This window comes from Coenobita brevimanus, chromosome 116, assembly GCF_032717465.1.
Source record: "Coenobita brevimanus isolate Jiangsu-jjx chromosome 116, ASM3271746v2, whole genome shotgun sequence".
Taxonomy (NCBI): domain Eukaryota; kingdom Metazoa; phylum Arthropoda; class Malacostraca; order Decapoda; family Coenobitidae; genus Coenobita; species Coenobita brevimanus.
In genome coordinates this window covers 13,462,433-13,484,329 of record NC_137069.1, presented here as the reverse complement: position 1 = coordinate 13,484,329, position 21,897 = coordinate 13,462,433, and positions in this window count along the sequence as shown.

The window sequence follows — 21,897 nt, the reverse complement described above, 5'->3', positions numbered from 1 at the left end:
AGTTCCTGATGATGATTATATTAAAATGATGATAATGATGGCTGAGATAATAATGATGTTGATTTACCTTTTCTTTCTTCCTTTCCCTCAATACTTCTTCCTTCCATCTTATTCCCTATCCTCCTCTTCTCTTCCCTCCTCTTCTCTTTTGTCTCCCCCTTTCCCTCCCTCCTCTTCTTCCTCTTCCCTCTCCTCTTTTCCCCTTACCTCCCCCTCCCCCTCCCTTCCTTCCTTCCTTTTTCTTTTGCATCTACTGTATTCCCCCTCCTCCTCCCCCTTCTCTTCTCTCTCCTCCTCACTTTTTCTCTCCTCCTCCTCCTCCTCCTCCTCCTTTTCTCCACCTCATCCTTATCCTCCCCCTCTTCCTCCTCCTTCCTCTCTACTCTCCTCATCCTCCCTTTCTACCTCTTACTCTTCTTTCTCCTCCTCCTCCTCCTAATCTTAATCACCCTTTCTATACCTCTTACTCTTCCTTCTCCTTCTCTTCCTCCTAATCTCAACCCTCCCTTTCTCCTTCTTCCACTTCCTCCTCCTCCTCCCCCTCTTCCTTCCTTTTTCCCTCATCATCATCTTTCTCCTTCTCTCGTCTTCCACTTTTCTCTCCTTTTCCTCCTCCTCTTTCCTTTTCCTTCCCCCTCTTATCCTCTTCCCTTTTCTCCAACTTCCTCCTCCTCATCTTTCCTTTTCCTTCTCCCTCTCTTCCTCTCGTTCTCCCACTTCTTCTTCTTCCACTTTTTTCTTCTTCTTCTTCTTCTTCTTCCACTTTTTTCTTCTTCTTCTTCTTCCACTTCTTTTTCTTCTTCTTCTTCCTCCTCCTCCTCCTCCTCTTGCCTTTTCCTTCTCTCTCTCTTCCTCCTCCTCCTTCCACTTCTTCCTCCTCCTTCTCCTCCCAGACCCCTAAGGCATGTAAGAAGTTAACTAATAATGGACCAAGTACAGATATCACATTCATAAACAAACTTAAGAACACCTCACTCTTGTAACTATACTCCCTTCACCTTAAACTGGCCCAAAATCGCCATCTCTATCTTGAACGCTCAGTTTTAACAACTGATAGGCACCTGAATAAGCTAGTCACGAAGAAGTGCTATGGAAAATGATGTAGTGCCGTAGTATTATTTTTTTTTTATCTGTCTTTAAAGGACGAAAATTTGGGCCAAGTTAAAATGAAAGAGCTATACGACTTTTTTTTTTTTTTTTTTTTTTTAAGGAAGGACGAGACATGGGGTCACATTCCTACTTGGCTTCGGTGAATACATATCGACTTTTTCACAGCGATTTATTCTGCAGAGGTTATTATACTTAAATATTCTCCTATATGTTAATTACCTCGTTTTTTATATCGACAAAATTCGCATCAAATACATAGAAGGTTCTGATATGTATTATGCAAAATAAATCACCAAGGAAGATGTGTAAGGAACCTTCTTATGCAACCTGAAAAAAAAAAAGAAAAAAAAGTAAGGAGTGATGTGTGCACCTTTTATTTTTTTTTATTTTTTATTTTTTTTGTCTCGTGAAAAATATAAATCTGTGTCGGCAAAATTAAAACGAACTGTGTTGTGTTGGGGTATATTTAGGGGATAAAAACTAATCATGAATTTGGCTGTTATCTTGTTTTTGTTTTATCTTGGAGGGAACAATCGTACGGGCTTCTGGCCTTTGGTTCCTTCTTCCTTGCATTAAAAAATGGCAATACTAAGTAGAAGAAAAGGGAACAGGAAAAAAGAAAAAAATGTGCAATGGAGTCTATCAAAAAAGGAAGAAAGTGTGAGATGTAGAAAGATGTGGATGTGGGGCAAGTTCCGGGGGTTAGTGTGTTGGTACAAGCCTCGGACATGAACACGAAGCTTCATTCTTTGCTAATTAGTGTGTGTGTGTGTGTGTGTGTGTGTGTGTGTGTGTGTGTGTGTGTGTGTGTGTGTGTGTGTGTGTGTGTGTGTGTGTGTGTGTGTGTGTGTGTGTGTGTGTGTGTGTGTGTGTGTGTGTGTGTGTGTGTGTGTGTGTGTGTGTGTGTGTGTGTGTGTGTGTGTGTGTGTGTGTGTGTGTGTGTGTGTGTGTGTGTGTGTGTGTGTGTGTGTGTGTGTGTGTGTGTGTGTGTGTGTGTGTGTGTGTGTGTGTGTGTGTGTGTGTGTGTGTGTGTGTGTGTGTAATCCCAAAGTTCATCCCGCGTGGTAAGACACACCCCTCCACACCTCTCCGTCACAAATGCACTTCATCCTCTCACCAGTTCAAGACGATCCTCCTGCACAAGCACTCTATCGTACAGTACTTGCACCTTCCTCACTACTGGTAATATGACAACAGATCTAAACACCTTAGATTTAAAAATAAATGAAAAAGTCAAAAACAGAATGAACTAGGAGGAGCCAAGCGTCGTAATACTTTCATTTTTCTCAGTAATGTGTTTAACTATTATTGTCCGAGCTATACGAACGAACGGAATAAACTATGAAGTCTTCCCGGTAGCTGTCGTAGGTACACCCACGCACCAAAGTTTCTGTACCCCCTTCGGTGGCAGGAAGTAAAGTCAGGGTTAGAGAGAGGGCAGACAAACGGGCAACCGTGAGTGGTAGTTTGATACTGAGCTACGAGGCGAATGGTGAGAAGCTTCATGAAAATTGGATTCGAAACATTTCCATACTATTCACCTGCAAAACATTATGCGTTCGCAACACACATAGCATATAATATACATTGACTGCTATGTTATCATGGAGTCCTGTGAAACTGGTCCAGACACGACCCATCTGCTTCGGATCCTCATCATACAAATAAAGCACCGAGCTGGTTGTATAATAAGCTGCGACTGGTCATTATCACTGCAGTGATCATTTTTGTGAATAGTTTATTCCTGGATTGTCTATAGCAATTATAGAATGACTATGGAATTAATGTTGATTCCCAGTAGCTGTGCGCATGGTTATGTTAACATTATTTTATGTGGACGAGTAAACCTCTTTGTGATGGGCAGCGGAGAACATTCACCAATAATTAACTACAGACAGATGAAATTTGAAGCAAACAACACAAAATATTACGAGGTAACGAAGATACAGCTGTGATATCCTGCTCCGCCTTGTTATCTAGGCCTTAACTGTTGCTTCACCTCATACGTGCATTATTATCCTTCAGACTCTGCCTCTTCTATTACTCTTACTTTCAAGTATCCTCTTACTGCTAGTCGTCATATTCCTTAGGAGGTATCTAGTTGTCCGGTCCTATAACTCCTATTGTATTATATTATTCGTCACATCATCACTCCCGCACAAACAATGATAGCACAAGACTTCTGAATCTGTTACTACCATTAATGGCATTGCCACTACTAACCACTCTTTTCCCCCTTACTAATTTCCCCCACAATACTACTACTGCTACGCCTACTGCTAATCCACTATAAATCTATATAATAATAATTATGTCCTATGTCTGTGTATCTGCTACTCACATTTTCCCTGTCCCACCGTCGACAACTCGTCAATTACACCCCACTGCTGCCCCAGTTGCACTCCCCTCTCTCCCAGCCACCATCGACCCTACTCCTCCCTCATCCCGACACCATATTACCCCTCACCTCATCCCTGGGCCACCAAGCCAGTTGTCCACTCTTTTTACCGATAAATATACATGGTATGCTTTAATAATAATATTTATGATAGCAAGAACATAGATGTGTAGTGTTTCTAACATTACATATAAAAACTGCAGACCCAAAACGTGCCTATTTTACGGAGCACTGATACATTTACCACAGAACCGACCACAGACCGTTCTTATCATTACCACTAGACCTTCACTGTAGCACTTCACCATTGTAATACAACACATTATAGTCCTTTGTGGGATCACTACAGCTGTTTGGGAAAAATAACAGTGCACGACATGCCTACAATCCGCTAAAATACGCATGTGACGTTTCACAGACATCCATCAAATAGTCTTGGAGGAGTTAGTGGACAAACAAACAAACGACTGGACATAACAAACAGAGGCCGAATGTCACGCATCGGTGTATGACGACCTGACAAAACTGTTACCATCCCGCTCTACAGGTGTCATCACAGTTATAGCAATAATAATAATAATAATAATAATAATAATAATAATAATAATAATAATAATAATAACAATAATAATCAAATGATATTAGTCATGATACAGAGGAGGACAAACACTGAAACAGCATATGTTGACGCAATACAGTATCTGTTTGCCATGACAGAAGGCTGGGCTGCTGTCAAACATTAATTTAGTCAGGCTTATTGTAGCCCTACCATTACAGTATATTATGGGACTGTTTGGTTTCATATGTCAAAGCTGTGTTCAAGTGTTTTATCAGGGAGATTATGGTGTTTGTCCTACTTTGTATCGTGCCTATTAACATGTGATTATTATTATTACTATTAGTAGTAGTAGTAGTGGTAGGTGGGGGCGCTCATCATCCACTCACTCAATGTAGTGCTGCTCTCGGATGTCTGCCCTTTTCTCTCCATCCTTCTTTCCTTCCATTCTCTTCTATCTTTCTTTCCTTCATTCTTTCCTTGTCCTTCTGCCTAAGGGTGACTTTACACTCCCTCTTCTGTCTTTCCTTCATTCTTTCCACTTCCTTCAGCCTGTGGGTGACTCTACACTGAGTGACAAGCCAAATGGTTTCCTGTGCACCAGGAAACCATTTACTACGCTGGGTGATAACCATATAACCAAATTTTGGCGCCTGGTGGTTTAGTGGGTAATTATTGCGCTCCAATCGGATTGAGCCGGTGAAGGTTTATATCCAAGGGATGGTTGGGGTTGATTGCTCATGTAATGCCACTCAGGGATGAGTGAGGCTGGTCACTCTCATCTTAAATGTCGGGACCAACTGCCTAGCCCCGGGCTCCTACGCTCCTCATGGGGCAATGTAGGATTGGATGATGATGATGATGATGATGATGATATTACTACTACTACTACTACTACTATTATTATTATTATCATTATTATTACTACTACTACAATTATTATTATTATTGTTACTACTACTACTACTGCTGCTGCTGCTGCTATCATTATTATCATTGTTATTATTATTATTATCATAATTGCTATAATTATGATGCCACCTGCAAAGCACAGTTTTGTCAGGTCGTCATACACCGATGCGTGACATTCGGCCTCTGTCTGTTATGCCCAGTTGTTTGTTTGTTTGTCCACTAACTCCTCCAAGACTATTTGATGGATGTCTGTGAAACGTCACATGCGTATTTTAGTGGGTTGTAGGCATGTCGTGCACTATGTAATTTTTCCCAAACAGCTGCAGTAATCCCACAAAGGACTACAATGTGTTGTATCACAATGGTGAAGTACTACAGCGAAGGCCCAGTGATAATAAGAACGGTCTGTGGTCGGTCCTGTGGTAAATATATCAGTGCTCCGTAAATAGGCGTGTTTTTGGGTCTGCAGTTTTTATATGAAATGCTAGGAACACTACACATCTATGTTGTTGCTAATAACAATAATAATAATAATATAATTATTATTATTATTATTATTATTATCATTTTTACTGCATACCACGTATATTCACCGATAGAGGGTGGACAACAGGCCTGGTGGCCCAGGGATGAGGTAAGGGATAGTGTGGTGTCGGGATGAGGTAAGGGATAGTGTGGTGTCGGGATGAGGGACGAGTTGGTCGATGGTGGCTAGGAGAGAAGGGGCTGCAACTGGGGTAGCAGTGGGGTGTAATTGACGAGTTGTCGATGGTGGGACAGGGAAAATGTGGGTAGCAGATACACAGATATAGTGACAATCATCTGTATTATTATACAGATTTATAGTGGATTAGCAGTAGGCGTAGCAGTAGCAGTATTGTGGCGGAAATTAGTAAGGGGGAAAAGAGTGGTTAGTAGTGGCAGTGCCATTAATGGTAGTAACAGATTCAGAAGTCTTGTGCTAACGTTGTCTGTGTGGGAGTGATGATGCGACAAATAATGTAATACAATATGGATTATAGGACCCGACGACTAGAAACCCCCTAAGGAATATGACGCTTCGCAGTAAGAGGATACTGGAAAGTAAAGGTAATAGAATAGGCAGAGACTGGAGGAAAATAATCACGCAGGAGGTGAAGCAACAGTTAAGGCCTAGATAACAAGGCGGAGCAGGATATCACAGCTGTATCATCGTTACCTCATAATATTTTGTGTTGTTTGCTTCAAATTTCATCTGGCTGTAGTTAATTATTGGTGAATGTTCTCCGCTGCCCATCACAATGTGGTTTATTCGTCCATATATAATAATGTTAACATAACCATCCGCACAGCTACTGGGAATCAACATTAATTCCAAAGTAATTCTATATTATAGCTATAGACAATCCAGAAATAACATATTCACAAATATGATCACTGCAGTGATAATGACCAGTCGCAGCTTATTATACAACCAGCTCGGTGCTTTATTTGTATGATGAGGATCCGAAGCAGATGGGTCGTGTCTGAACCAGTTTCGCAGGACTCCATGATAACATAGCAAGCTATGTAATATTATATGCTATGTGTGTTACGAACGCATGATGTTTTACAGGTGAATAGTATGGAAATGTTTCGATTCCAATTTTCATGAAGCTTCTCACCATTCGCCTCGTAGCTCAGTATCAAACTACCACTCACGGTTGCCCGTTTGTCTGCCCTCTCTAACCCTGACTTCCACTTTCTTCCACCGAAGGAGGTACAGAAACTTTGGTGCGTGGGTGTACCCCCTGATTAATACATACATGCATATATACATACATACACATGTATATAAGGCCTACATATACACATACTGGCAAATCGACGTATATAAAGCACAGACCTGGAAAGAAACAATAAATCTTTCCATGCATTTCAGAATAACATAAACAGCTTGCTACTTACCTCACCTTCAAGACTGCACCAACACCGACACATGCGTCTACCCTTTATCATCTTGGTCCTGTCCTCCAGCCTCTTAGTCTCTCCAGCGTCGCACACACACGCAAACCGACGCACATGCACGCAAACCGACGCACATGCACGCAATCCGACGCACACACACGCAAACCGACGCCAAACAAACACAGTACCGAACCGGAAAACGATACGGCACACGCAGATACACCAACCACTATGACAGCAAGACATAAACTGCTGATCCTCTCTTCCCCAGTCCACGTCGTAGCATCTCGAGTTGACACATAGTAAATTTTTTGGGTTACAGACACGATATACTTAAGCGATCTCCTCCCCATGTTAAATCTAGTACATAATAACTGACTCTGGAAGTACTAATCTGGTTACTGAGGGACGAAATAATGACGATGAATTACAAGACGTTGTAACAAAATCAAGAAAGGGTTACTAAAATTCCCTGGTTGGAGATTGTGCGGGTTGGCTGGCTCAGTCACACAGACAGACGAATCGCATTATTGACTCTAGACATAAATTATAAATAAAATAGCGTCTGTGTAAGGTCAGTTGCATTATTATTTACTTCAGGGAGTGTGGCAAATAACTGAGGGAAAAATTAAAGTAACAAATTGAGGGAACTGAGAGATAAAAGCCGATGTAAACAAAACGCCTCTCAGTTCTCTCGCCATGCATCTCACTCTACGGTTGACAACTCGTAATTTTCAAACACTAGGCATCAGCAACAACAAGGGTTCTTATATACACAGTCGTTATAAATCCTTAACTACCAGGTGTATTTAGCTGTATAAGTGAGCTAAATTACTAAGGATAAAGCTATAATGAGTTAGAAAAGCTAGAAGTTGGTTGATGTCGGTGCGGATCTGTGCGGTCTGACATACCCCACTTCACGGTTCACGAATCGTACTTCTGGCGCTAATACAAACAAGACAGCTAATGTAACACTTATTTTACAGGTCAGCCATTAATGTTTAATTGCTAGTAGCGATTGTGAAGAAACTATTGGAGGTTGGCTATGGGGTAAGGGTAGTGAAAACCATTTAAGATCAACATCAAACAGCCTAACACTGACTTTCACCAGACACGATGTACTACCTAAACATTGTGTCAAATACCTAGGGAATAAGTGGCTTTCTTCATCTGGCTCAACTTCGGAGTAATAGGCAGGAGTGGCATTTTTTTTTTTTCCTTCGTAGTTCCCGACACGCACCAAAACCCACAGGCGTTATCAGATTTCTTGGTACGGGGTCATTTTGCATCGTAAGGGTGCAGAAGAATTTTTTAGTGACTGCACATATAAACATTTGAACTTAAAGACCGAAGGGCTAAGGGAAGCTCCAAGATTTAACGATAATTTCTGCTATGTGATAAAGCTAGAACATGGCCGACCTTTTCATATTGCTGACTGCACTCTACAATGTGGGATGCAGGCTAAACATGTCTAATGATTCTCGTTGATCTAATATGACAGTACAAAAAACAAAGCTTGCAATATACACGTTGGCCATTCTAAATTTTAATAATCAGTCTATCCATCTATAACCAGACGCCTTAATCCCGAAATGGATGGTCACAAACAAATCGCCTCCACGTCGCCCTGTCCTCTGCCGTTTCGCTGCCCACCCTCCAGCTATTACATTCCAATCAGATTTAGACCTGGGAGAGGGAGCGGATATGAGACGGGGAACGAGAGGGGCTGTTTATTATTCCAGCATGATGAGAGTTTGTGTTTTATTTTTGAGACCGACAGGCGATTTTTGCAAGATACGGAGAGAGAGAGAGAGAGAGAGAGAGAGAGAGAGAGAGAGAGAGAGAGAGAGAGAGAGAGAGAGACAGACAGACAGACAGACAGACAGACAGACTGACAGACAGACAGACAGACAGACAGACAGACAGACAGACAGACAGACAGAAACAAGGACACACACACACACACAAGTGCCACCGCTAACCCAAAACCATTTCATAACAACATTCATCTCACCTTCATTATTTCCAAACACACCTCCGAATCACTTCCTACCTTCACCCACACCAATATCGAGGTGGAGAATGATCCTCTTCACAGTCGCTTTCACACCAGGGGGCAGGGTAGGTGATTGCCTCCTGCCCTCCCTGTCTGACACCTGGCATGGACAGGCGGGGGCTGTCATACTGATTTCCTATTGCTTGACACCGTACATGGAAAGAGTGTGTCATACGGATTTCATACTGTCTGACACTTCACATAGGAATGGGGCCGTGTGTGTGTGTGTGTGTGTGTGTGTGTGTGTGTGTGTGTGTGTGTGTGTGTGTGTGTGTGTGTGTGTGTTCAATGGATTACGTGGTGATGATGAAGTATGAGGTTACTGTCATGCGTGTTTTAGTGTAATATTTTTGTGGCGATGATGATGAGGTATGTCAGTGTTATGCAGATTTCATTTTGTGGTGATGGAGAAAATGTGTTCAGTACCATGCAAATATCACTTTCAGATTTTTATGGTGATAGTGGAGTAGGTGGTTACTGGCATGCATATTTAATTTTACAATGATAAGAGTGAGTTTAGTGTTACGCATATTTTTATTTCTAAAGTTTATAATGACGATGAAGTGTATGGTTTTTGTTATGCATATTTTATTTCCTTAGTTTTTAGTGATGATGGAGTATGCATTTAGTGTCAAGTATTCTTTTATTATCAGGTTTTGTGTTCAGCATTATACACATCTCGTTTTTATATTCTGAAGTGATGATAATGTAAGTGTTCAGTTTTCCAGTTATCTTTCTCACTCTTTACTATGTTTAATTTTGTTTTCCAAATATCTTTTTCACTCTTTACAATGTTTTATTTTGTTTTTTGAGTACACTGTTTGACATTCGTTACTAGTATTTTATGAGGCAACTTAACTGTCTACGCTGCCTACACTAGCCAACTGAGCCGTCCCCGCAACACACAAGGTACCTCCAGGTGAGTCACGGGGGCGTAATATATGGACCACCCTGACTTGGAGGCAGCTGAACTTCCCCTCGTCAAATCTTCCATAGCTTTTATCTGCCTAATTTTGCTGCTCCTGTGACTCTTAGCTGAATAAAATTGTCTGTCATTAGCAGGAACTAAAAGCTAGAGTTGTCGCGACTCTCAGGCACCTATGACTCACTCAACTGAAGAAAATCGTCTGGCGTTAATTGGAATATAATGGGAGAATTTATGAGTCTCGTGCAGTCGACAGGCATCAATTTACTTCAACTAACAATAATAGCAAAGAAAAATGTCCACCCTGCGTGTGTGAGAAGAGCGTGCGTCTGACACTTTTTTTGACCTGGGTTCGATTCACCCCGGGGCGAGCATTAAAGACGGTGCTTGCTCTTTATTTGTGTTCTAGTTATTTTGTTCATGTATAAATCTGTAGTCAATAGTACCTGTATCTGTCTATCTATGTTTGTCTGTCTGTCTAGGGGTATAGACTACTATCTGTCCATCTATTCAACACTCCATCCATCCGTCGAACATCTATCTGCTCTCTCTCTCTCTCTCTCTCTCTCTCTCTCTCTCTCTCTCTCGTGGGTGGATAACAGGCAGCAGTGTGACCTCCGCCAAATCACCCAGCTCACGGTCTCCACGCGTCCACCCCAAATACGCGGGATTGGCGCATATTGTGGCGGATATTTGGCGGATTAGCGTTTAATGGATTCACGGACACGAACGCAAGAGTCAACAATGGGCTGAGGGACGTGTGCAGAGCTGGGTCACGAATTCCAGTGTTTATGATTCGTTAATAGCTGATTCTTATATATTTAGGGCTTGTAAAACAGGTAATTCGTTAGTTCATTCACACATATAGAATTCGTGATGGAGGGATGGAGTAGAGAGGTATATGAGAGGGATGTTTGTGTGTGTTGGAGGGAGGGCAGCGTAATGGCAGAGGAGGGGGAGACAGGATGTGATGGAGGGATGGAGTGGAGAGGTATATGAAAGAGGGGTGTGTGTGATTTGGAGGGAGGGCAGCGTAACGGCAGGAAAGAAGGAGACAGAGGATGAGATGGAGGGTTGGAGTGGAGAAGTACGAGTATATGAGAGAGGAGGGTATGATTTGGGGGAGGAAAACGTAATGGCAGAGGACAGCGTGGAGGCGATTTGTTTAAGGCTACCCTTTTACGGAATTTAACGTCTGGATACAGATACAGATAGATAATTTTATTTTTTAAGCACATACGAACTCCCAGCAGCTTCCAGAAATTTTTGGAAACATTTATAGTGTTGACATTTGGTTTAGTTTCCAGTCAATTAAAAAAAAAAAAAAAAAAACTACCACAGACTACCTCAAAATGAAGCTTCCTTAAGAGGCAGCATGGCGTCTTGACTGATTGATTGATTGATTGATTGATTGACTGATTGATTGACTGATAAGAATGCAGAACACGAGAAGTCAAAATCAAAATTCGTTCATCTTGTGATATGTGAACACAATACATATCAAAGAACGCAGTGGTTGGGAAGGAATGCAATCTTATACAGACCACGAGGAAGTGACACAGAAAAGATAGAAAGATTAACAAGGACTAAGCTGTGTGTTGTTGAAGATACGGGAATGGTTATGTGGAAGAGTGGGTCGACTTGAAAGAGGGAGAAAAGGAAGCGTTAAAACGTTAGAAAAAATTTTTAATTCCTCCTCCAGGCTGCAAACACACACACACACACACACACACACACACACACACACACACACACATTATAAGTCGGGTGTTTCAAAACAATGAGATTAGAGCAACTGAACGAAAGGTTGATTATCTCTCTCTCTCTCTCTCTCACTGCCACTTTTCTCATCCTATTCGTCGTTCTATGTTCTGTTTCCTTTTATACATTTCATTCTCTCTCTCTCTCTCTCTCTCTCTCTCTCTCTCTCTCTCTCTCTCTAAACCCGCGTTCATTCCACCTCGCTAGTCCATTTTCCAATTCAACATCTCTCCTCACATTCCCACTCTGTTCCAACCACCATTCTCTCTCTCTCTCTCTCTCTCTCTCTCTCTCTCTCTCTCTCTCTCTCTCTCTCTCTCTCACCCGTATCATTAATTTTCCTGCCCATTTTCTGCCCTCCACTCCCACTCGTTGTTCTCTACCTGTATATGTTTTCCTGTCTACCGTAAATGCCACACGGAAAAATGCTTCTCTCTCTCTCTCTCTCTCTCTCTCTCTCTCTCTCTCTCTCTCTCTCTCTCTCCTGCTTCATGTCAGTTTCCCATATTTTTTCGTTCAAGCACCATAAATGCCTCACAGGAAAAAAGCCCATCTAGAAACTGCTTGTAATACAGTAGCGGAAAAATAAAAAAAAGAGCTGATATTTTTTTCATCGCTCGTTTTTTGACTGTGGTTCGTGTCGTTTCTTTTTATTTTTCGTTCATATGCCGTAAATGCCTCAGAAAAAAAAATATTCCCACTAAAAATGTCGACTTTAGATGAAACGAAAATACTGAGAGCAGGTAATGTGTATATGTTTTTTTATTTTGGTATACTGCTTGTTTTTTTCATTGTGTGTGTGTGTGTGTGTGTGTGTGTGTGTGTGTGTGTGTGGCTTGTTATTCAGTGCAGAGGCGCTCAAAAGCAGCACTACTCAACAGCACTAAATGAGTGGATGGTAGGCGTCCTCACCTACCACAGTAGGCTGAAGAAAATTCCCTTAAGTATAAGTGTTCGAGAAAATGCCCTACAGAAAATGTCTTACAGAAAATGTCCTCCAGAAAATGCCCTACAGCCCCCACAGAAAATGTCCTACTGAAAATGCCCCACAGAAAATGACCTACAGAAAATGCCCTACAAAATATGCCCTACAGAAAATGCCCTACAGCCCCCACAGAAAATGTCCTACTGAAAATGCCACACAGAAAATGACCTACAGAAAATGCCCCACAGAAAATGACCTACAGAAAATGCCCTACAGCCCCCACAGAAAATGTCCTACTGAAAATGCCACACAGAAAATGACCTACAGAAAATGACACACAGAAAATGACCTACAGAAAATGACACACAGAAAATGACCTACAGAAAATGACACACAGAAAATGACCTACAGAAAATGCCCTACAAAATATGCCCTACAGAAAATGCCACACAGAAAATGTCGAACAGACTATTTTTGGATTCATTCCCTTTGCTACGTCCTGGTCGTCTTTTTATTTTATATATATATATATATATATATATATATATATATATATATATATATATATATATATATATATACTTTAACGTTCTCCTATGACGATTTATTTTTTCTTACCTTATTCTGGTCACCTTCTGTCTCACCCTGCCTCATCCTGCCTCACCCTACCTCACCCTGCCTCACCCTACCTTACCCTACCTCACCCTGCCTCACCCTACCCCACCCTGCCTCACCCTAGCTATCTGCCTTAATCTGTCTGCCTCACTCTTTGGCTTATCCCACCTCTCCCTTTCACTCCATCACCCTACCTCTCCCTGCATCACTTTATCTCTCTCTGCCTCACCCTACCTCTCCCTGCATCACTCTATTTCTCCCTGCCTCACTAAATCTCTCTCTCCTTCCCTCATTCAATCTCTCCCTGTCTCACCCTCTTTCTTCCTGCCCCACCCTATCTCCCCCTACCTCACTCTACCTCTCCCTGCCTCACTCTACCTTTCCCTGGCTCACTCTACCTTTCCCTGGCTCACTCTACCTCTCCCTGGCTCACCCTGTCTCTCACTGCCTCCCTCTCCCTCTCCCTGTCACACTATCTGTTTCTGCCTTACTCTACCTCTCCCTGCCTCACTGTCTCCCTCTCCCTCACTCTACTTCTCTCTGCCTCACTCTACCTCTCCCTGCCTCACTCTATCCCTCTTTCTCTGCCTCACTCTACCTCTCCCTGCCTCACCCTGTCTCTCAATGCCTCACTCTACCTCTCCCTTTCTCAATCTATCTCTCTCTCTGCCTGACTCTACCTCTCCCAGCCTTACCTTATTTCTCCATGCCTCACCCTATCTCCCTCTCCCTCACTCTACCTCTCCCTGCCTCACCCTACCTTTCTCTGCCTCACTCTACCGCTCCCTGCTTCACCCTGTCTTTCACTGCCTCATTCTTTTTCCCCCTTCCTGGCCCTATTTCTCCCTGTCACACTAAATCTCTCTCCCTGCCACACTAAATATCTCTCAACTTGTCTCACTCAATCTCCCCTTGCCTAACCCTGTCTCACTCTACCTCCCCTTCCCTTCACCTGCCTCACCTTACTCATTTGCCTCCATCTGCCTGCCTCAACCTACCTATCTCAGCATTATCTTACGTCCCTGCCTACCCTTCCCTTTCCCTGCCTCTCTTCCCTCCCCTGCCTCGCTCTCACTCCCCTTCCCTGCCTCGCTCTCACTCCCTTTCCCTGCCTCACTCTGCCTCTCCCTCCCATGCCTCACCCTCCCTGTCTCTCCCCTCACCCTGGCCTTTTAACACCCTGTTGTGCCCCCCAAAAGGAGGGAGAGGGGGGGTCGGGTGTTGAAAAATGCACGGTTTTATTTCGAATCAAGTTACCATTATTAGTGCGGTGCGGTGCGGTGCGGTGCGGTGTGGTGGGAAGACGTTAATGATATCAAATGTTGCATCCTTGCAGTAAAAGAAAAAACAAACAAGGTCTGTAATATCGTCCACTGATATCAACAATAAAAACAATAAATAATGAGTCCTCGCACTAAAAAGGTCAATTTCCCCAGGGAAAAAAAAACAACCCAGCCCATAAAAAGAACCAAGTAAAAAAAACAACTAAAAAAAAGTAAAAATGAACCGCAATAAAAACGCAGGAAAAAAGAACCCAGTAAAGAAACCGTAAAAATGAACCCAGTAAAAGTCTAAAAAAGAACCCAGTCAAATAAAGAACCATGTCAAAAAAACAACTCAGTCAAAAAGTCAAGAAATGAACCCAGTAAAATAAGAACCTTGTCAAAAATTGAACCGTCAAAAAATGAACCCAGTAAAAAAAGTCTAAAAAGAACCCAGTCAAGAAAAGAACCCAGTCAAAAGAAGAACCTAGTGAAAAACAAAACCGTCAAAAAAAAGAACCCAATCAAAAAAAAAACAGTGAACACAGAATTAAAAAAAAGAACCCAATCAAAAAACGAACCCAGTCAAAAAAAGAAACTAGTAAAAAAAAAAGAACCCAGTCACAAAACGGAAACCAGTCAAAAAAGAAACGTCAAAAAAGAAACCAGTCAAAAAGAACCCAGTCAAAAAAAGAACCCAGTAAAAAAGACCCGTCAAAAAAGAACCGTCAAAAACAGAACCCACTCAAAAAATTGACCCAGTAAAAAAAAAAAAAATCCAGTAATGAAAAAAAAAAAAGTTTGAGGGAAGAGGAAGTCAGGCTAAAACCGAGAAATTTTTATTCAGAAAGAGGAAATGGAATGATGACGTTCTCTCCCCAGGGGCTGTGTGGGCTTGGGAGGCTCTCTGAACACATTTGTCTACCTATCTATCTATCTACCTATCTATCTGTCTGTCTATCTCTATCTATCTGTCTATCTATCTATCTATCCATCCAACCATCTATCCATTCATCTATCTACTATCTATCTGCCTATCTATCTATTCATCCATCCTTCCATCAATACATCAGTCTAACGACAACAACAATATCGCCAATCACCACCACCACCATCCACCACCACCATCATCATCACCGGCACCAGCACCAGCACCACCACCACCACCACCATCATCATCATCATCGTCGTCATCACCACCACCACAACCACCACCATCATCATCATCGTCATCATCATCATCATCATCGTCATCATCGTCATCACCACCACCACCACCATCATCATCATCATCATCATCATCATCATCATCATCATCATCATCATCACCACCACCACCGCCACCACCACCACCACCACCACCACCATCATCGTCATCACCACCACCACCACCACCACCATCATCGTCATCACCACCACCACCACCACCACCACCACTATCATCATCATCATCATCATCATGATCACCACCACCATCACCACCACCACCACCACCATCACAACCACCACGACCACCACCACCACCAGGGCAATTTAAAAAAAGGACAAAGCAAAAAGATTCCCAATATTAACGAACTGATTTTGAGTCCTGTTTATCATGGACGAAAGCCAAAAAAAAAAAAAAGGAAAAACAAATAGTGAACGAGAAATCAGAAGGGTAGGAGCTTAAGGGTGAAAAAAAGAAAAAATGAGAGAAAAATGGAGAAAGAAGAGAAAGGCAGAGAAAGAAAAATGAAAAACATGGGTGGAAATGAGGAAATAATGAGAGAGAGAGAGAGAGAGAGAGAGAGAGAGACAGACAGACAGACAGACAGAATGGTCAACAGAAGAGATGATGTGAGAGAGACAACAGAGAAAGATATGGTCAACAGAAAAGAGATGATGTGAGAGAGAAAATAGAGAAAGATATGGTAAAACGAGAGAGAGAGAGAGGGGGGGGGGAGGGGAACAAAGGAAAGGCTAAACACAAACGCTATCTAAATGACCGTAAAAGGAGTTAAATTTTCAGTCCATTTTAGCTGCCTCGTAATATTGAGACGCCAAACCGGAAAATTGGCGCCCAATCCGGAAAATTGGCGCCAAATTTGATTCTCTCATTTCCCCTCAGCTCTACGGGATGGCAAAATGTCGAGGGGAATTTCCTGTTAACTATATTTCGAGGATAAGAGATAAGATAAAGGGGTGAGATACTGAGTACCATGGGTTTGGTTAAGATTATGGTGGTGGTGGTGGTGGTGGTGGTGGTGGTAGTAGTAGTAGTAGTAGAAGAAGAAGAAGAAGAAGAAGAAGAAGTAGTAGTAGTAGCAGAAGAAGAAGAAGGAAGAAGATGATATGATGATGATGAAAATGATGATGATGAGGAGGAGGATAAGAAGAAAGAGGAAAGAAAACTGTTGAAATACTAGTGAAGATTGGCTTTTGTTAGGGTAGCGTGTGCCAGGCTCTTACCTTACTTATATCTAGTAATTAAAATCTTCCTCTTGAACTAAACGAAAGAGAATGCCAGGGGAAAATACTGTGCTGTTTCGAGGGACGAATAAGTAAATAAATAAATTAATAAAATAAGTAACAAAAGTAAAGAAAGAATAGATAGGTCTGTGTTTTTTGTTATCTATTTTCTTTATTTTTATTTTTATTTTTAGGGCCTGGGTAAATTTGACTCTTCCTTCCACTTACGTAATTCCACAACCCTTTTTCAGTTCAGGTCATGGCCAAGTGTAGTTAGATTGGAGATTAAATTTGACTACGGGGAGGGGCACTAACCAACCGCCAACCCACTTGATGACACGTAGGGAACACGTATGGGTTGGTTATATGGTTACCACCCAGCGTTGCAAATGGTCTCTTGGCTTACAGTAAACCATTAGGCTTGTCACTCAATGTAAAGCCACCTGAAAAGGAAAGAAGAGTAACAAAAAGTGACGGGACAGATGGGAGAAACATAAAGAGAAACAGAAAAAGATGGGAGAAATAGAAAGGCAAACACAGAAAAAGAATGACAAAAGTGAAGGAAGAAGTAGGCAGCACAACATCAAGTGAGTGGATGATAGTCGCCACCATCCACATGTGCTTGTAATTCGACTCTCCCATAGTGTGTGTAACTACTGAACTACTTGATGGGATGGGATGAATTAATGTACACAGAGCAAAAAAACTATCGTTACAGGGGGGTCCGATGTGTTTCATACTGAACAACCTGGCTGTCTCGCTAGGGTTGGTAAGCCTGACAGTGGGTGAGTTGCCAAATAGGACGAGGTAGAAATATGCATGGGAGAAGCAATGGATATAGCTTATAATAAATATGCAACAAACACATGCAGGGATACCAATGGAGGAGGCTGTTATCAAAAACCTTCATTCGTGTGTCATTTTATATCGCGCAGAAGGTGTAACGATAGTTTTTTTGATGTGTATACATTGTGTTAAATTAAGGCTGTGTATGGTAGCCTAATTTAAGGCTTTATTTCATTTGGCTAAAACTAGAAGAGAGAATGATGGAAAGGGAATTAATTGTGCCTATACTGAGGGGAAGAAACGGAAGAAATTGGTTACGATAGGCTAGGATACGATTGCTTACCACCACCACTACTACAACCACCACACCACCACCACCACAAAAACAACCACGACTACCACCACACCACTACTACAACAAAAACCACTACTACCACCACAACCATCACCATTACAAAAACCACTCCAACAACAAAAACATGTCAACCACTACCACAGTTGCAACACCACCACCATCACCACTACTACCACCACCACCACCACTACCACCACCACCACCACTACCACCACCACCACCACTACCAACAACAACAATAAAAATCCTTTCACCCTCAGCCTAGAGAGAGAGAGAGAGAGAGAGAGAGAGAGAGAGAGGGAATCCTTCGTTTCTAACTAGGTGGAAACTGCTCAGACGAGGTAGCCCCTCCCTCTCTCTCTCTCTCTCTCTCTCTCTCTCTCTCTCTCTCTCTCTCTCTCCATTAGGCTGGTTCTCTTTATCCCCGTTCACTCTCCTCCTTTCAGTCTCTCTTTTTCTCTCTGAATGTGGATTGCTCTCTCCCTCCCTCCGTCTCTCCTTTCCCCCCTGTCTGTCTGTCTGTGTCTGTCTGTCTGTCGTCTGTCTGTCTGTCTGTCTGTCTCTCTCTCTCTCTCTCTCTCTCTCTCTCTCTCTCTCTCTCTCCTTTCAATTATTTTGTCTAATTCCACACACACACACACACACACACACACACACACATACAGAGAGAGAGAGAGAGAGAGAGAGAGAGAGAGCATTTTTTTCCACGTGCCAAATTTTCGTTTCTAATTAGGTGGAATCTGCTCAGACGAGGTCTCTCTCTCTCTCTCTCTCTCTCTCTCTCTCTCTCTCTCTCTCTCTCTCTCTCTCTCTCGTTTTACCCTCATTGTTAATTTGGCTAAATGTTTCTACCCTCAGCTTTGTGTGTGTGTGTGTGTGTGTGTGTGTGTGTGTGTGTGTGTGTGTATCAGTCTCTCTTCCTGCCATATCCAGAAAAATAACAATAACAATAAAGCTAAAATAACACTAACATGCTAAAATAACAATAACACGTTACAATAACAATAACACAGGCTAAAATAACAATAACACAGGCTAAAATAACAATAACACAGGCTAAAATAACAATAACAAAGGCTAAAATAACAATAACAAAGGCTAAAATAACAATAACAAAGGCTCAAATAACAATACCAAAGGCTCAAATAACAATACCAAAGGCTCAAATAACAATAACACAGGCTAAAATAACAATAACACAGGCCAAAATAACAATAACACAGGCTAAAAAACACAGGCTAAAATAACAATAACACAGGCTAAAATAACAATAACACAGGCTAAAATAACAATAACACAGGCTAAAATAACAATAACACATGGCCCAAGAACAGAACCATGGCCACAAACGAGGAGGGAGGAGGAGGAGGAGGAGGAGGAGGAGAAGAGGAGGAGGAGGAGAAGAAAAGGAGGAGGAGAAGAAGAGGAGGAGGAGAAGAAGAGGAGGAGGAGAAGAGGAGGAGGAGAAGAAGAGGAGGAGAAGAGGAGGAGGAGGAGAAGAAGAGGAGGAGGAGGAGAAGAAGAGGAGGAGGAGGAGGATGGGAATGAGGATGGGATGAATATGAGGATGAGAGGTGATGAGGATGAGAGATGGATGAGGAGGATAAGGATGAGGATGAGGATGAGGATGAAGATGAGAGGAGGATGAAGAGGAAGAGGAGGAATAGAGGCAGAGAGAAGAGGAGGAGCAATAATAATAATAATAATAATAATCCATCCATCCGTCATCCAATCCTACGTTGCCCCATGAGGAGCGTAGGAGCCCGGGGCTAGGCACGTTGGTCCTGACATTTAAGATGCGAGTGACCAGCCTCACTCATCCCTGAGTGGCATTAAAGAGAAGCCGAATGCATGCCGAACAGGCTTCGGGAAACGTTCGGCGGTCAATTCTGGGCTATTCGGCGCACTTCGGGAACGTTTCGGGGTGTTCGAAATGGGTTCGGGCAAGTCACAGAATATTTCATCAAACATGAAATATTCGGTGTGACCTGCCCGAACTCACTTCCTCGGGACGCCCTCGGGTCGCATTCGGTAATCCTTCGGTATGCATTCCAAGCATTCAGTATGCATTCGCCGATGCATCGCCGACAAAATGACCGTTAAGGCCCTCTCCCACTTCGGCGTAAATAGGCGCGATGAAGCCACGATGAATGTCGTGGCTGAAGTCGGTGATGTGTCGATGATTCTGACCAAGAATCGTGGTGTCGGCGTAATACCTGCGACACCAGTACGACAAAACGCCGAAACCTCGGCGGAGTATACGATATAACTGGCGACTAGTAGCCGACATATCGCTGATATGTCGGCGTAATGCACAAGCATTATTCTAAATTCAAATTTTAACGGTTTTTTTTATGGCGACTCAATGGCGATAAAGGTACAACGGCGGCGTGCTGTCGACGATGTATCGTCGATGTGTCGGCGAATGCATCGCACGCACCTCGCAGACAAAACGCCGAGGCCATCGCAGGTGCCTCGCCGTCATCGGCGTATTTAAGGCGATTAATCGACGGTTCATCCGCGAAATGTCGGCGATATATCACCGACATTCATAAGATGAAATATTACTGTCGCACAACCTGGTACATATCATACGGTTTACGTAGGCTATGTCGTATTAACCTCACCGATGCATCGCCGATACATTGCCGACGCTTCGCCGTATGACCGTATGACATCTCAACGTTTTTTTCACCGCCGATGCCTCGCCGATGTCGGCGATCATACGCGGTTTATACGCAGGGTAATCGCCGATGTTGCCGAGGCGTCGCCTTGTTGTTTACAACTAATCTGTGAAATTTTACAAAATCGTGGAGGGTCACGACGTTTTCATGCAGCATGAAAACGTCGTGGTCCCCCACGACAAACTTCCACCTCGTGCGACGTATCGGCGCCATGCCACGAATGGACAAGATTTTGATGACGAATACCCACGATTAGGGATTTTTGACACATCGTGACTTTATCTTCCACACTTTCGCCGAAGTGGGAGAGGGCCTTTAAGGCCCGCTCCCACTTCGGCGTAAATAGGCACGATGAAGCCACGATGAAAATAGTGGCTGAAGTCGGTGATGTGTCAACGATTCTGACCAAGAATCGTGGTGTCGGAGTTATACCGGCGACACCAGTACGACAAAACGCCGACACCTCGGCGGAGTATACGATATAACTGGCGACTAGTAGCCGACATATCGGCGATATGTCGGCGTAATGCACAAGTATTATTCTAAATTCAAATTTTAACGTTTTTTTTATGGCGACTCAATGGCGATAAAGGTACAACGGCGGCGTGCTGCCGTCGATGTATCGTCGATGTGTCAGCGAATGCATCGCACGCACCTCGCAGACAAAATGCCGAGGCCATCGCTGGTGCCTCGCCGTCATCAGCGTATTTAAGGCGATTAATCGACGGTTCATCCGCGAAATGTCGGCGATATATCACCGACATTCATGAGATGAAATATTACTGTCGCACAACCCGGTACATATCGTACGGTTTTTGTAGGCTATGTCGTATTAACCTCACCGCTGCATCGCCGATACATTGCCGACGCTTAGCTGTATGACTGTATGACATCTCAACGGTTTTTTTCACTGCCGACGCCTCGCCGATGTCGGCGATCATACACGGTTTATACGCCGGGTAATCGCCGACGTCGCCGAGGCGTCGCCTTGTTGTTGATGACTAATCTGCGAAATTTTACAAAATCGTAGAGGGCCACGACAAATTTCCACCTCGTGCGACATATTGGCACCATGCCACAAATGGACAAGATTTTGATCACGAATACCCACGATTAGGGATTTTTGACACATCGTGACTTTATCTTCCACACTTTCGCCGAAGTGGGAGAGGGCCTTT